Raw genomic sequence first — 15,166 nt, 5'->3', positions numbered from 1 at the left:
TGAACTTATAATATCAGATTTGTTTTAATTTCATCTTAAAATACATCTTTTAATACAATGCTAAGGAACATAGAACATTGAAGCCTGGTCCTAATCTGGCCAATCGTTCCCCAGAGAGTAGCGGCATTTAATTTTTTTCTATAAGTTTTTGAATATTGAACAGAAAGTGTATATTAAATGACCGCATTATAAATTTTCAATTAAACGGTGATTGTCTAATTTTAAGTTTGGGCTTGTCTCTCATACCTTAATTTTTTTTCTCCAAATCTCTTAATTTAAAAAATATTCCATACAAGTTGTAGAAAATACATAAAAAAGGTTACTACTAGCATGCATGTCATGAAATAATTTTTCGATAGCCAATTGTGATATTCCCTAATATTCAATATACTTTACTATAAAACATTCTTTTATCTTCTTTGCAATAAAATATATTCATTCTGTCAGTTTTTTGCAGCACATAATAAGGGCAAAGACATTATCGTCGTTGTAAGACGACTGAATTGATTGCATTTTGTTTCAGTTACCACATTTAGCTAAAGATAATTTGACATAATGCTGTAAGTGCAGCTTTTATTGTTTTTGAATCCTTAAAAATCAAATGCAAATATTCATCTTGTCATTACTATCAAGATAAATGACGTGACAATTATGTTAGGTTTAAGATGTGTTTACTTTTATCACGCAGGTACTTAAGAACGAAGTTGCATACATAATTTAGGTTATATAAAATGTATAATAACCGTTAGGAATAAATACAAATAATGCGGAGTAATCGTTTTGAAAAAATTGAAAACAACACATTTAATAATTTCTTGCGTGCGAAACGCTTTTCTGGATTTACCTTCAACAGGAACGCTTACAAGCCAAACATTTTAAATCCAAAGATGTTTCAAAAGTGGTGGTAGAAAATGACTGTAACATCTGCGTTAATCGGTTATATATGTAGGACTCAAATCTATGGTAGGATCCAAATCTATGGCAGATTCCTAATCTATGGTAAATGTGACGTAATGCCACCCAAATCTATGGCAGATTCCTAATATATGGCAAATGTGACGTAATGCCACCCAAATCTATGGCAGATTCCTAATCTATGGCAAATGTGTTGTAATGCCACCCAAATCTATGGCAGATTCCTAATATATGGTACATGTGACGTAATGCCACCCAAATCTATGGCAGATTCCTACTCTATGGCAAATGTGACGTAATGCCAGCTAAATCTATGGCAGATTTTATACAATCCTAATCTATGGCAAGTTTTGTAATTTCCTAATCTATGGCGTTTTTTTGTTGTTTTCAAATCTATGTCAGATTTTGTTCAAATGTAGAATAAGGCAGTACATATACAATCACCGACTTGTCTTTAGTAAGTTGAAATGTACGACAACGGGAGCATGTCTATAAACATTTGTAAAATAAAAAAATCAATCATGGTCAACCAAATCGTGATGTCAACCATAAAAAAAGTGTTGAAGTGATATACCATAATACAGAAATAGGAATTAACATGACCTTCTACGAAACAAAAACATTTCCTAATATGTCCATGGTACCTGTTTAATCCATTAATTTAACAACTAAAAAGCAGTTTTTATATTTTTATTTCATCCTTAACTAATATTTTTTAACTGGTGTCGACGATTTATGCCAAGGTGCACGGTATCCTGTAATTTCATTTTTCCACTTTAAATACTGTGCCCACCATAGACGCTAAAATATTTACTATAATTCCATTCCCAAAACATCTACTACTAATAACAGCTGTGTCTTTCCTGATCGCTGGATTCGGACGGTATATCACTTATATATGTTTCCTCCAATAGATAAAAGAACACACCTTTCTTTAAATTATCGGCAAATTGTTCTAATAGAAAAAAGCGGAAAGTTTTTTCCTGAATATTTTAAATACAGTACTTCAGGAAAGTTTGGAGAGCCAACACCTTTGGTGAAGTCGCCGACGACTTATATGGCGTTATTTTATTATGACGTTAAATTTTACTCTTTTGCCAGAAATAGCGTGATTCCTAAATCTGCCATAGATTTGGAGTAAACAAAATTCTGCCAAAGATTTGATGTGTAACGTCATATTTGCCATAGATTAGGAATCTGCCATAGATTTGGAACCCGCCATAGATTTGAGTCCTACATATATTTCTGTATTTTCCCATGTATTTCATGATATTACAATTATATTTGTCTGTTCTTTTGTTCTAGGTTAATAACGCAAAAACAGAAAATCAATAAATTTAAATAACACCTTATTTCGTGCGTCTGAAGTGAGTTTCTGGATTAGCTATCATCAAGAACGCTTAAACCCGAACACAGAAATGAGGGACATATTATAATACCATCCGTAAAAATTCAAAGATTTGGCTTAAAAAAACGAAAACAACGTGTTATTAATTCAAAGCGTTTAACGCGCTTTTCATGATTTACCTTCATCAGGAACGCTCATAGCTGAATATTTGAAAGCAAATGATGTATACGAACCGAAACAGTTAAAGAGCTATATAACCAACCAGGTCTTGAAAATGATATACGAATAAAGGAAAAAGTTGAAAACTAATATTTGGTTTCTATTAAGATTTCGTCTATCTGAATACAAAACAGGCTGACCAAAGAAAAAGGGTGTTGATCGTAAAACACGGAATCGTGATAACATAAGTCTGAGAGAATTTTTTGTCGGAATATGGAACAACCTGTTTATCTTTTCGATGATCAAGTCCAAAATTTAAAAAAAGAGGGGGTTCTAACCCCATGATCCCCCCGTATCCACCACTGCCATTGTCGCATGATACACCTGCCACGTTTTCAAACTTTATTTCCCTAATAAATAGTTGTGTCTAATTATCTGTTGCTTGCATGAATAGAAATTTATAGTATCAAATTACAAGGAGTGTGATACGAAAATCTGCGTTAATTTGATCTGCTTATACATCATCATAAGACGATATTACGGCATAACAACTGGCTATTCGTTATGTCATTGACGACCTTCAAAGGTTACGACGATGAACATTTCGTGAGAAAAATACTAGAACAACGATTCGCAGGAAAGTGTTTACCATATTAGGACAACTAGGTTTAATAACTTGTGAGAATGGGATATTGCTTGATATTAACTTTCGTTATTTGATCCAAATAGTAATAATAAACTCGCCAAAGGCTCCTTTGTTATTATATTGAAATATGCATTTAGCTCAACTGGCCAAAAAGGGTGATTTTCTCATCACTTAGTGTTCGTCGTTGTCTAGTCATCCATTAACTTTTACAAAATCTTCTCCTCTGAGACTTCTTTACAAAGTTCATTAAAGCAAGAGGTAACTGCATGAATTGTTAGTAAAGTAAGATCTACAAACAGGTCACCATCACCAAAACAGAGAATTGTGTCATGAATTCTATTCTTGTCTTTAATGTCGAAGAGTGTCTTTTGTTTAAAATGCACTGCAGCAAATAGACCAAGGTAAGTGACACATGCTCTTTATATACTCTAGATTGTTTAATAAAATCCAATAACTCGTAAGGGAGGATACCTCAATAGACAAACAATTTACCGAAGACAAGTTTCATGCAAATCGGTTACAGTGTTTTTGAGTTTTTGTCCGACATGCTGAGATTGGACGGATGGACAACGGGGTACCATAATACGTCGCGTATAAAAACTCCATGGTTCACAAAAAAAGATGTTTTAATTTGACAACAAAAATACCATGAAATGAAGTTAAAAAAAAAACAATTTCTAATTTAATACTGCAAAGTTGTTGTAGAACGCTTTCCGAACAGAAAATGTTCATTAAATTCAAAAAGGTTAAATTTGATCAATGTAGTTATATGTTTTTGTGATTTATTGAGAATAAAGGTTGCACTTCTGTAAATGTTGACAATGCTATTTTCCAAAGGAACTCCTTTTACGGCTAAAACTGTACCACTTTTACTATGAAGTTTTGAAAAAAATCTTATCCTAGAATTGAAAGTTCATATGCACTACAATTTTTTTCGTGGGTCAAAATATAGGGCTGTGTGGCATATTTTCAACGTTTATATGCCCAGAACTTTTCAGAGTTTAAACTAACACTAATGTTCTTAACTACCCCTACCTCGAATGAAGAGTTACCACAGATTTCAATGTAAACAATATGCACATGTATATTTAATGGTAACTTTCCCAAGTCATGTCTCTATGAGATGGAACACAGAGAGCATAACTGGGAACCAGTATGTAAATAAAATTAATTTTCAATGAATATTCTAAGTCTCCCAAAAAGAGGCGTGGTTTGAGAAACAGTTGTATTTATGGAATGCAACCTATATGATGTTTTCATTCATTGAATTACAGGTGTAAACTATAAAAGTCTTTGTTTAAAGTCGAGAATACCTTTTTTCTTATTCAAATGTTTTTGTAAAAAACCCTGACCATTTGTTTAAAAACCCGGACGATTTCACAGTTGCTCTCGAAAAAGCCTGGACAATAATGAACACTATATTTTTTGGTTAAATACAAGGAAATTGTGCTTCTTTGTTGATCAAAACATGTATAGTATTCAATATAAGATGGGTAGTAATGTAAAAAGCTGTTATAATTACGAAATAACACTTAATTGAACTTATTGCATTTTTTAACACTCGAAAAAAATGGAACAAATCACTCGACAAACCTCGATCCTAGCCGGACACTATCCCTACCGTGCTGCTACAAAGTTATATCATCAGTGAATTAAGCAAAATACCAAAACATTCATGTTTATACAAAATCCCATTCGTTTGACGTAAGCCCATGAATTTCTCTTTACTTAACGTAATGTTAACATACAAAGATGGAACCCAGCAATAGCTGACATGTGACGGACATATAACCAGTGTATCAAGTTTATAATAGTAAAGCAAATATTTCAATGTTCCCTTACTTCATTAATAAATGGAAGACCAAGGTAAAACACATTTAGCCAGGTGCAAAACAAAATATAAATAGCAAGTTTCTTGAGGTTATTTTTCGGATCATTACAGCTTTCAAGGTTTTTCAGTAGAAATGGCATTGCCCTTCGTTAGGTAGTGGTTAAGTGATATCAAATGATGTTATAATATAACATCTAATGGATCACTTTCAATAATGCCATTACAGTAATATTAATGTTCAGGAACATTTATCTAATGTAATTGATCCCTTTAAGTGAATTCAAGAATCTTTTAATCGTAAATAGTGTGTTCTCTTAAACTAAAAAAAATCTGTCCATGTATTTGATTTGTCTGTTGTAATTTTTATTGTGCCAGGCGAACTTTTATCATCAATTTGAGTCCATCGTCCGTTGGTTGTCGTCTGTCGTCAGTTAATTTAAAAAAAAAACACCCTCTGGGCAAAATTTAAATCATTCAGAGTAAATCTGACAAGGGATACACGTATTCGTCAGGTTTGGATTTATCAGCCCTGAATTATTCAGAAGAAGCAACGAATTCATTGCAGGGTTGCTGTAACTGAATTAGTAATTATAAGGAAATTTTGCAGTTCTTTGTTATAATCATGAATATAATCATAGATAGAGATAAATTGTGATTAGCAATAATGTTTAGTAAAGTACGGTCTTCAAATAAGTCGATTGACTCCTTAAGAAGTTAGTGCCCTATATATTTCCTATATTATTGGGATTTCAAGAGCCTGCAGCTCCTACTCCTGATTTGTAAAACGTCGTCAGTGTCTGCGCAGAAAGTTGATGAACTATAAGAATGTCCAAGAACGCCTCGTCCTTTTCTAAAAAGTTCATCGGAAGTTACCAATATCTTTTTTGTGTTTCTTGTTGTGCTACTGTATATTTTTCTATCCGTGTCTTTCGATTTTATGCTTTGTCTGAATGGTTTTTTTTGTGTTTCTTTGGTACATATAAAATCGCTCTTACTTATACATCCCGTCATTGCGTTATTGTTCTATGATAAATTGTGTATTGTCGTCTTTCTTTTTTCCTAATGTGCTTTTTCTATATACCTTTTTGTGTTTTTCTGTATACATATGACATGGCTCTATACATTCCCGTCATTATGTTATTGTGCGACTGTCTATTTTTCTATTATTGTCTTTCGTGTTTGTTAATATGCTTTGACTCTATGCCTTTGTGTACTTCTTTGTTATACCTATTACGTGTTTTTGTTTTGTTTCTAAATCGTTGTCAATGTAATGAAATTTAATGCGACTGTCGCAAAATTGAGCGGTTTAGCCAGCTATAATACAGATTACTCCACTTTGTATATATAAGGAAGAGGTTGAACTAAGTCAGGAATATTACAGTATTTATCCATTCGTTTGATGTGTTAGAGCTTTTGATTTTGCCATTTGATAAGGTACTTTCCGTTTCGATTTTTCCTCGGAGTTCAGTATTTTTGTGATTTTACTTTTTGTCCGGTCTTAAATGAACAAAACAACGTTATCAAGGATGACGCTTTCACTATATTTACATTCAATATGTATATGGTGAAAAACAGGTACCCGGAATAAATACATGGTGAAATGAAATAAAGCTTACAGTTTGAGATTTCCTATCATATTTTTTAGTACCTTATCGTCTTACATATAAACCAGACCGATTGTTTTTCTTGTTTGACTTATTTTACATTTGTTCCATCTCTGTGCCTTTTATAGATTGATATACGGTATGATTTTTGCTAATTCGTTGCTTAATTCTACGTCATTTTTGTCTACGCGGGAAATATGTTCAAATGGAAATTGTACAATATCTTCTTATTTGTATAAGCGTTAAATCTGCACAAACCTGTTACTTATGGCCTGCATATAGATCAATGAGGCCTACATATTTGTCAAAATTCTATTGTTCTTGGCGAAACATTACTATACTAAATTACAGTATTTATTCAAATTAATGTATGTTTCACATATAAACAAATAGTGTAACTACATAAAAGCTGCGTGGTCAATCGGATCACATATTGACACTTAATGGTTTTTGTTTTCTTATAATGATTTATACGTATTGATCGCTCTTGTTTATCATTTGTCATGTTGTAAATATGTTTTCGTTGCTATAACATATAATGCATTTTGCGATAAAGTATTCATTCATTCAGATTTCACCCTTTTAAAAAAAATATGTTCATCTCTTTCTTGTCTTTCTCTGGTGTAAGCTATGGGTTCCAAGGGCTTAAATACCCGTATAAGCGCGTATGTACATGTTCAGCGCTCGAGTGATACCCTGTTACACATTCGTTCCTTATTATCTTAACGATACGTGCATATTACTTTAATCCTTTTAAAAAAAATCTTTTTTTTATTTGTTTTCTTGTCTCTGGTGATAGCCATGGGTTTTTAGAGGTGAAATAATCTTATTAGCTTGTATGTACACGCTCAGAGCTCGACTGATAACCTGTTGCTTATTCGCTTGATACACGTGTATTTTCTTTATTTTCTTGTCTCTGGTGTAAAGGTTCTTAGAGGTAAAATAATTATATTAACGCTTATGTACCCGTTTTAGCCTTCAACTGATACCCTGTTTATTATTCGTTCCTTATTCGCTTGAAAAACGTTTGTTATGAATTGCACCTTTAAAAAGATCTTTTCATCTTTTCTGGTCTCTGATGCTAGCTTTGGAATCTTGAAGGTATAATGACCTTATCAGCGTGTATGCACCCTTTTAATCGCTCAACTGATACCCTGTTACACATTCGTTCCTTAAAACATACTCCATGTTTTTCTGCCAATGCTGTTGCAGTTGATTATCGTTAAAATTGGGAAAAGAGTATGTTTAAACCAGAGTTACAGATATTTCCGTTTCTATTTGACTGGCACTACTATCTGAGCCATGGTGAAGTTCATACATTCTCCTGTCCGGTTTAGAAAATATCAATGATTTGAGTATATTATTGACTTGTTTTCTAAAAGTTTGCGAAAAAAGAATACAAATGTAAAATACAATAACAGTATTTGTCCACGCCATATAGTGTCCAATAACTCTAGCTTTTGCCAACTGCAATCTAAAGAGAGGTTTTTGCAGCCATGACGGAGGATAAGTTTGGTCAACGATATTTATAACAGTAGGTGGCAGCACTAACAAAAAATAAAACATAGATAAAACTAGAGTGGTATGCGTCAGTACCATTGGTGTCATTTCGTTGTCAGTGTCTTCCGGTACATTTTTTATACATAGTCCCGTGAATATTAATACATCAAAAGTTATGATTAAAGCTAATGGAATGAATGAATAACAACTCGCAGACATCCATGGCCAGATAACAACATGTAAATCATCATCATTATGAAAGAAAAAACAACCATCCATCAGTTCATATGTCCACATCGCATGTACACTTACAACAATAAGCCCAATGAAGATTGCTATAGTAGCAAACTTTGCCATAAACAAAGTACATATCTTTGATGATTTTTTCCTATGCCATATCGTGATATAGCGATCGATTGTCATAGAAACAACAAACCAAATGCTAGAATATGTTACAACTCGACTAAAAAATTGCCATAATCTACATATCCAGTCTTCCTGACTGTCTATAGATCGTTTTTCTGCTACAAACGCTACCCACTCTGATCCCAAAAACAAATATAGCGTCAACAAACTTGTTAAAGCGTACGCTGATATGTAGAACCCAATTGGATACCGCCGGAATGGTCTTGTTCTCATTACCAATAAAGTACACACATTTCCAAATGTACCGAGAATGATCAAGACTGGTGGTACATATGTATTCACAACGTGTTCAAAATGTCTTTGATCAAAATCATCTTCACAGCAGTACTGTACATAATGATTGTCCTTTGAATGATTCACGGAAGAAGAACTAAAATTGTTTACGGTCACATTGTTTTCCATTTTTGTAGACGCGAATATTTGCATCATTTGACAATTAAACACACTGTTATATACACAGCCGTAAATCCAGTAATACTAACGTGTCTACAATTAGTTCAAGTCTCCCTGGTTTGCAATAAATCAAGAAGATATATTGTTTAATCCATATGTGACGGCATCGGTACCGGTATTCTCATTATGCTTTTGAAAAGAAACACATTTGAAATGGTTAAGCAATGAATAACATAATGTAGAAATGCCCATTGCATGGTATTAACTTCATTAAGTTGTCAATTGTTCTTTTGTATTACCAATCTACAAAACAAAACAAAAAGGTATTATAGTTAAATCATTGCAATGTTTATGACAGAAAACATGAAACAAATATCAATGAAACCAAGCTCAATCATGGTAAGTACAATGTAATATATTTGATGAGATGGACTAGTTAATGATGAATATTGATAAATCTTGTTGTTAATGTTTTTTCATATATTCATAATCCCCTGGTTTTATTCATGTAATGGCATTCACAAATATATAGTTACCCCTACTTTTATTCTATGATTTTATTATAAAAAGTTTTGGAAGTCATTTATTAAAAATTTAATCTCTTAGTTCTGGAAAGAACAAAAGCTCAAATCTATAATTTTATGAAACCGGTAGAGAAATAATGTCCAGTAAATTTTTCAATGGCATATATATCAAAAACAGGGGCACGAACCTTTCATTTTTCTGCGTTTTAAGTTTAGTTATGTATATACTATTTATTCACAACAGTGTTTTAGAAAGCTAGTTATTTTTACAGGGAGCAGCCAATATCCTTTACCACAATTTGAAAGAAATGCTCCATTTCATAGACAATTTTCTGTCACAAAAAATGCATCTTTTTAAAACTAAACGTAAGAATAAATTTGGGTTGCTTTTCCTGATTTTATTGCGATTGTATATTAACCAGAATATGTACCGGTACGTTAATTGATTTTCTTCTGCATTGAGTAAAGATTTTAAAACACAAAATAAAGCTTCGATTGAACATGTAAACAATACGTTGCGTTTGATTTTATTTATAAGCCAGTCCCTAACCACTATGTCATTGAATTGCCATTTATTCATACACCTTTAATATATATTGCATATTGAGTTCCAGCACTAATTGTTTATGTAGATTTTTATTTGTTAAAAGTCTGAATATTAAGTCTGACATAGGATTGTCAAAGAATTATATTAAAAAATATGACATGTTATTAAAAAGTCAGTATTTGTCATTTCCGTGTATAGTGAATAATGTCGACGTTATTAGATTTATATACGAATATTGCAAAAACAAAACCAGGAAGACTTCCGTATTACAGCCGAGAACGTAAATATAGAATATCGCTTTTGTTCTAAAGTAGCACTAAAGAAAATTTAAAATAATAAAATGCACAGCTATTTGATTATGTAGCAATTAAAAGACACAGTTAAACACTGTTTATTCACATATCCAATGCAACATTCAAGTATTTTCTCCCTAAGGAATTTGAGAGTTGTCATATGTTAGCTCCACCAAGTGAAAGTTTTGGATGATGGTCAAAACTTATCTTGTACAAATACGCAGTACCCTGAATACGTTTCATGAAAGACAGAATGCAGGGTTAGTATTTTTAGATAAGCCAGAACAACAAAACGATATCTAATGGTGAAAAGAGACAGCTGACAACGCTGATGAGCTTCTGTCATAAAACTATATGAAAATAAGGAAAGTGCCTATGAGACAACTATCCACCTAATGCCAAATGAAGATGATATGAGAAATTATTTGCAACTGTACAAGTTCAAATATTAGAAAATCTCATCTATAAACAGCCCCGACATGAAAAAATATGAAACATTTTAATTGAGAAAACTAACGGCCTAATTTATAACAAAACAATTATCAAAACAAATTTGAGACATGGACCATCGACAACCACTGAAATACGGGCCCCTAAATTGATTGGCACAGTCACTTACAACGTTATTAGTAATAGGAACTACTTTTTTAAATACACCTTTTTGTATTATAACAATTGTCACAAGACAAGACATTACAGGACACAACTAATTCCTTGTAATGGGTCCTGTATAAATGGTATACGACATCGCATGGTTCCATGTAAACAAATTGTATCATCAAAATAAAACATTTCAATCAAAAGAAAACGTATGGATAGTAATTGAATATTTAATAACCTTAGATAGAACTGATATTTAAAAGAAGGGTTAAATAAAATAGCAAAAATACTGAGCTCCAATGAACATTTCAGAATGAAAGTCCTTAATTAAATAGCAAAATCAAATCCATGCTCTAATATCAATGACGAAATTTCGAATTTAAAATATATATTATTGATACTCGTTACTGTTAACAATTGCTATTTTCACGATTGGTGTAGGTGCTAAGATATTATATTAATCGCTGGGATGTCGATCAGTTTAACGACCTTCTTTCTAAACCATTATTTTCAATTTAATATAAAATAGTTTCGACATGAGCTTAATGTGTGCTTTACATTAATTATTAAATTAAATAAACGGGTGTTTGTACATATACATGAACTCAGCATCTGTGAGTACTCTTCAATTACCAGTTTTGCGTATATTTGGTTTTTACTATAAAAGATTTGACTATAGATTATATCAATACCAGGACAATGATGCTTCAACAAAATCAACTTAGTTTGTCTTAACTGGATTGTACAGTTATACCAGGCACGAAACAAATTGAATTATGCTTTGGTTAACCATTGTGTTGAAATCAAAACCTTCAGGTGTTACAATATCTATCATCATGTAAATGTATTCCTTCTTGAATATAATTTTTTGCTTGTATCATTGCTTTATCAGCTTAATTATATCAAAAATGAAATATGTTTTCAATGAGCCTATTTATCTGCGCAATACCATGGCAGTTATTATCAATTATGACGTACTTGATAGCAAGTGTGAGTAGACACTCATATAAAGTAATGTAAAGAATAGTAGGTTATACGAATTAAATCTCGCGTAAAAATTTACTACTTCGTCAACATCATGATATCATAACTGGCAAACATGTAACTAAAATTGAGAATGGAAATGGGGAATGTGTCAAAAAGACAACAACCCGACCAAATAAAAAACAACAGCAGAGGGTCACCAACAGGTCTTCAATGTAGCGAGAAATTCCCGCACCCGGAGGCGTCCTTCAGCTGGCCCCTAAGCAAATATATACTAGTCCAGTGATTATGAACGCCATACTAATTTCCAAATTGTACACAAGAAACTAAAATTAAAATAATACAAGACTAACAAAGGCCAGAGGCTCCTGACTTGGGACAGGCGCAAAAATGCGGCGGGGTTAAACATGTTTGTGAGATCTCAACCCTCCCCCTATACCTCTAACCAACGTAGAAAAGTAAACGCATAACAATACGCACATTAAAATTCAGTTCAAGAGAAGTCCGAGTCTGATGTCAGAAGATGTAACCAAAGAAAATAAACAAAATGACAATAATACACAAATAACAACAGACTACTAGCAGTTAACTGACATGCCAGCTCCAGACTTCAATTAAACTGACTGAAAGATTATGATTTCATCATATGAACATCAGGCACAATACTTCCCGTTAGGGGTTTAGTATCAGACCATCATAACATATATTTAGAATAAATGTGTATAGTTCCGATGGAAAGACCTTATCAGTGACTCAATATTAACGCCAAAATATGCAATCTTTAATGACTTGAAAACAGTATCGTAATTATATCCCTTCTTAATAAGTCTATTCAAAGGTTTTGTAAGTTTCTGAGGTGAATACTGACACGTTTGTGCTTTATAAAGAGTATTTCCATAAAAAATTGGATGTGAAATACCTGAACGTATAAGAAGTCTGCATGTTGAGCTATATTTACGAATGATGTCTTTATACCGATGATACAATTTAGTAACTAGTCTTTATCTAGGGTTGTAACAATGTATTATGGCAAATATATGGAGGAACGGATGAGTTGTAAAAAAGAGAGGCGAAAGATACCAGGGGGACAGTCAAACTCATAGATCGAAAATAAACTGTCAACGCCATGGCCAAAAAAGAAAAAAACAAACAAATAAAAGTACACAACATAGAAAACTAAACACTAATCAACACGAACACCACCAAAAACTGTCCTTTGTTAAGTAGATCGAACTTTTGTGTATTTATATTAAGATTTCTTATAGAGATACCTGATGTGTGTTTATGTTTTTCCTCTTAGTTTGCATATTGCACATTTCAATTGAATTAACTAGTAATTATAAAACATAAATTGATTACAAAAAACGCAACAACAAATGGAAGTTTTTAACGACTTTGACTGACTATACAGCCCTTGCACGGTCGGTCTTAAAAACGCTAAAGGTGCACTGGTTATTTATAGTATTAATAGCAAAACTGGTATTCTATTAATTATATGAAGTGAATAAACTCATCCTAGATACCATGATTAAACATTTTGTTCCGTCTACAAAAGATGTTTTTATGAAGCTTGAATCAGACACGTTTAAAATAGGCTAAATAAACCTTTTGAGAGCATTGAGGTTAAACATTCTAAATAGGTCTGCCAAATACAGCTATCTTTATCTATTCCCTTGGTAGGCACCTTCCTATTCCGGACAAAATCAAAGTTTTGGAAACAGTTAATTTATAATTATGACCGATTTAATGATGATTTATGTAAACACAAAAGTTCTACAATTGAATCCTATCATTCAAAGTTAATACATGTGCATTACGATCGATCGTATATTAATTTTGTTGTACAATGTAATTGTTAATTATGAGTTTTCCGAAATATCTCTACAATTCAGTTTCTCTATGATATTCACCTTATACCTTGTACTATGCATTTACACATTTTAAAATCTGAAATAAAATATTCACTATTAAATATTTGATGAAGCTTGCCATTTTCTCCTGTGGAAACGGATTTTATTTCCAAATTAAGTAACATGTGCACATACAAAACTGTGCATAAACAGAACATTAATGGAATCGATTGATCAAATATTCTTTGATTCATCAATTACCAATTTTGTATTCAAAAATTGATAAAAAATATGGCTTAATTTCACATTAATGAAAAAAAACATCTTAACGACAGGCTCATTAACGCGTGTATCATATATCCTGGTATTTTGATAAAAAGTGATGCGTGTTAAGATTCTATAATAGTTTAGTTGATTTAGAAAAGTGCTTTATTCACTCCCCTAAAAGCTTTAGAAAGGATGTTAATAAACTTTGGTCATTTAAATAAATTTTTCTCAAATGAAGTTATATATGTGGTAAGGAATCTAAACAAGTCACCTCTTCATGCAATCGTTAGGGTCTGGCACATACAAAACACAGGGTTTAAGTGAGTGGGAGAAATTGCTCAATTAAATACATTTTGATTTCTTTCACGATAATTTATTAGACAAAATTGAATTTTAAAGCAAAAGACATATACTGAAAACAAGCAAACCAGAATTCATCAAATTTGCGAACAACCTGCATATTAACCATTTCAGAGGACACATTTGGAATATTCAATTGAACATTTTTAATTCACAATTTTTCGAAAGAACGAGCATGTGCAATCATTATTTCTTGTCTCTAAAGAAAGATATAAAATAAACTAAAAATTCAGACATCTCTAAAAATGTGATCAGTAATTTAATAACATACAATGCAAAAAAATTAATACTTTTTTTTGTTCATTTCAGGACCGATTTTTTTTATGTAATTCTACATTCAGATAGATGCAACTGATCATGTAAAACAGCTCATTGTTTATGTTTACGTTTTTATCTAGAAGAACTTCATTTTATTTGCATTTGTATGTATTTCGTAACGAGTACATAACGCGATACACAATTGCGACCATGCATTTTGAGTCTCGTATTTTAACATTTTGGATGCTTATTCGGGAAACAGTAGTTCATTGATGTTTAAATCTCATAAATTGATAAATCAAGGAAACACATAAAATCCAAAATGACCGAGATCAGATTTGTCAGCAAGACAAGCGCCTCCTCTTATACCATATTCACTAACAATCAAGATTGAACAGAAATAGATAATGCTAGATATCAGACGATTTTGCTGGTATATAAATATATATGACCATGGAAACATGCCGCCAGTATGTCAAAAGCAAACACTTTGTAATGGAAATCCAACTCCTTGTTTTGATCGTTAGACTTATTTAACATCGTCGTCAGTGGTTCTTTATAATGTTCATAAACCTCTGTTGAATCATTTTGTTGTGTAAGGTGCACACCCCTGTAAAAATGTCCGTATAGTATGAACATGCACGAGCGTCTGTGAGTTGTA

The sequence above is a fragment of the Mytilus edulis genome, chromosome 5 (genome assembly GCF_963676685.1).
Source record: "Mytilus edulis chromosome 5, xbMytEdul2.2, whole genome shotgun sequence".
NCBI lineage: Eukaryota > Metazoa > Mollusca > Bivalvia > Mytilida > Mytilidae > Mytilus > Mytilus edulis.
The sequence above is the reverse complement of the archived record's forward strand: the minus strand, read 5'-3'. Positions refer to the sequence as shown.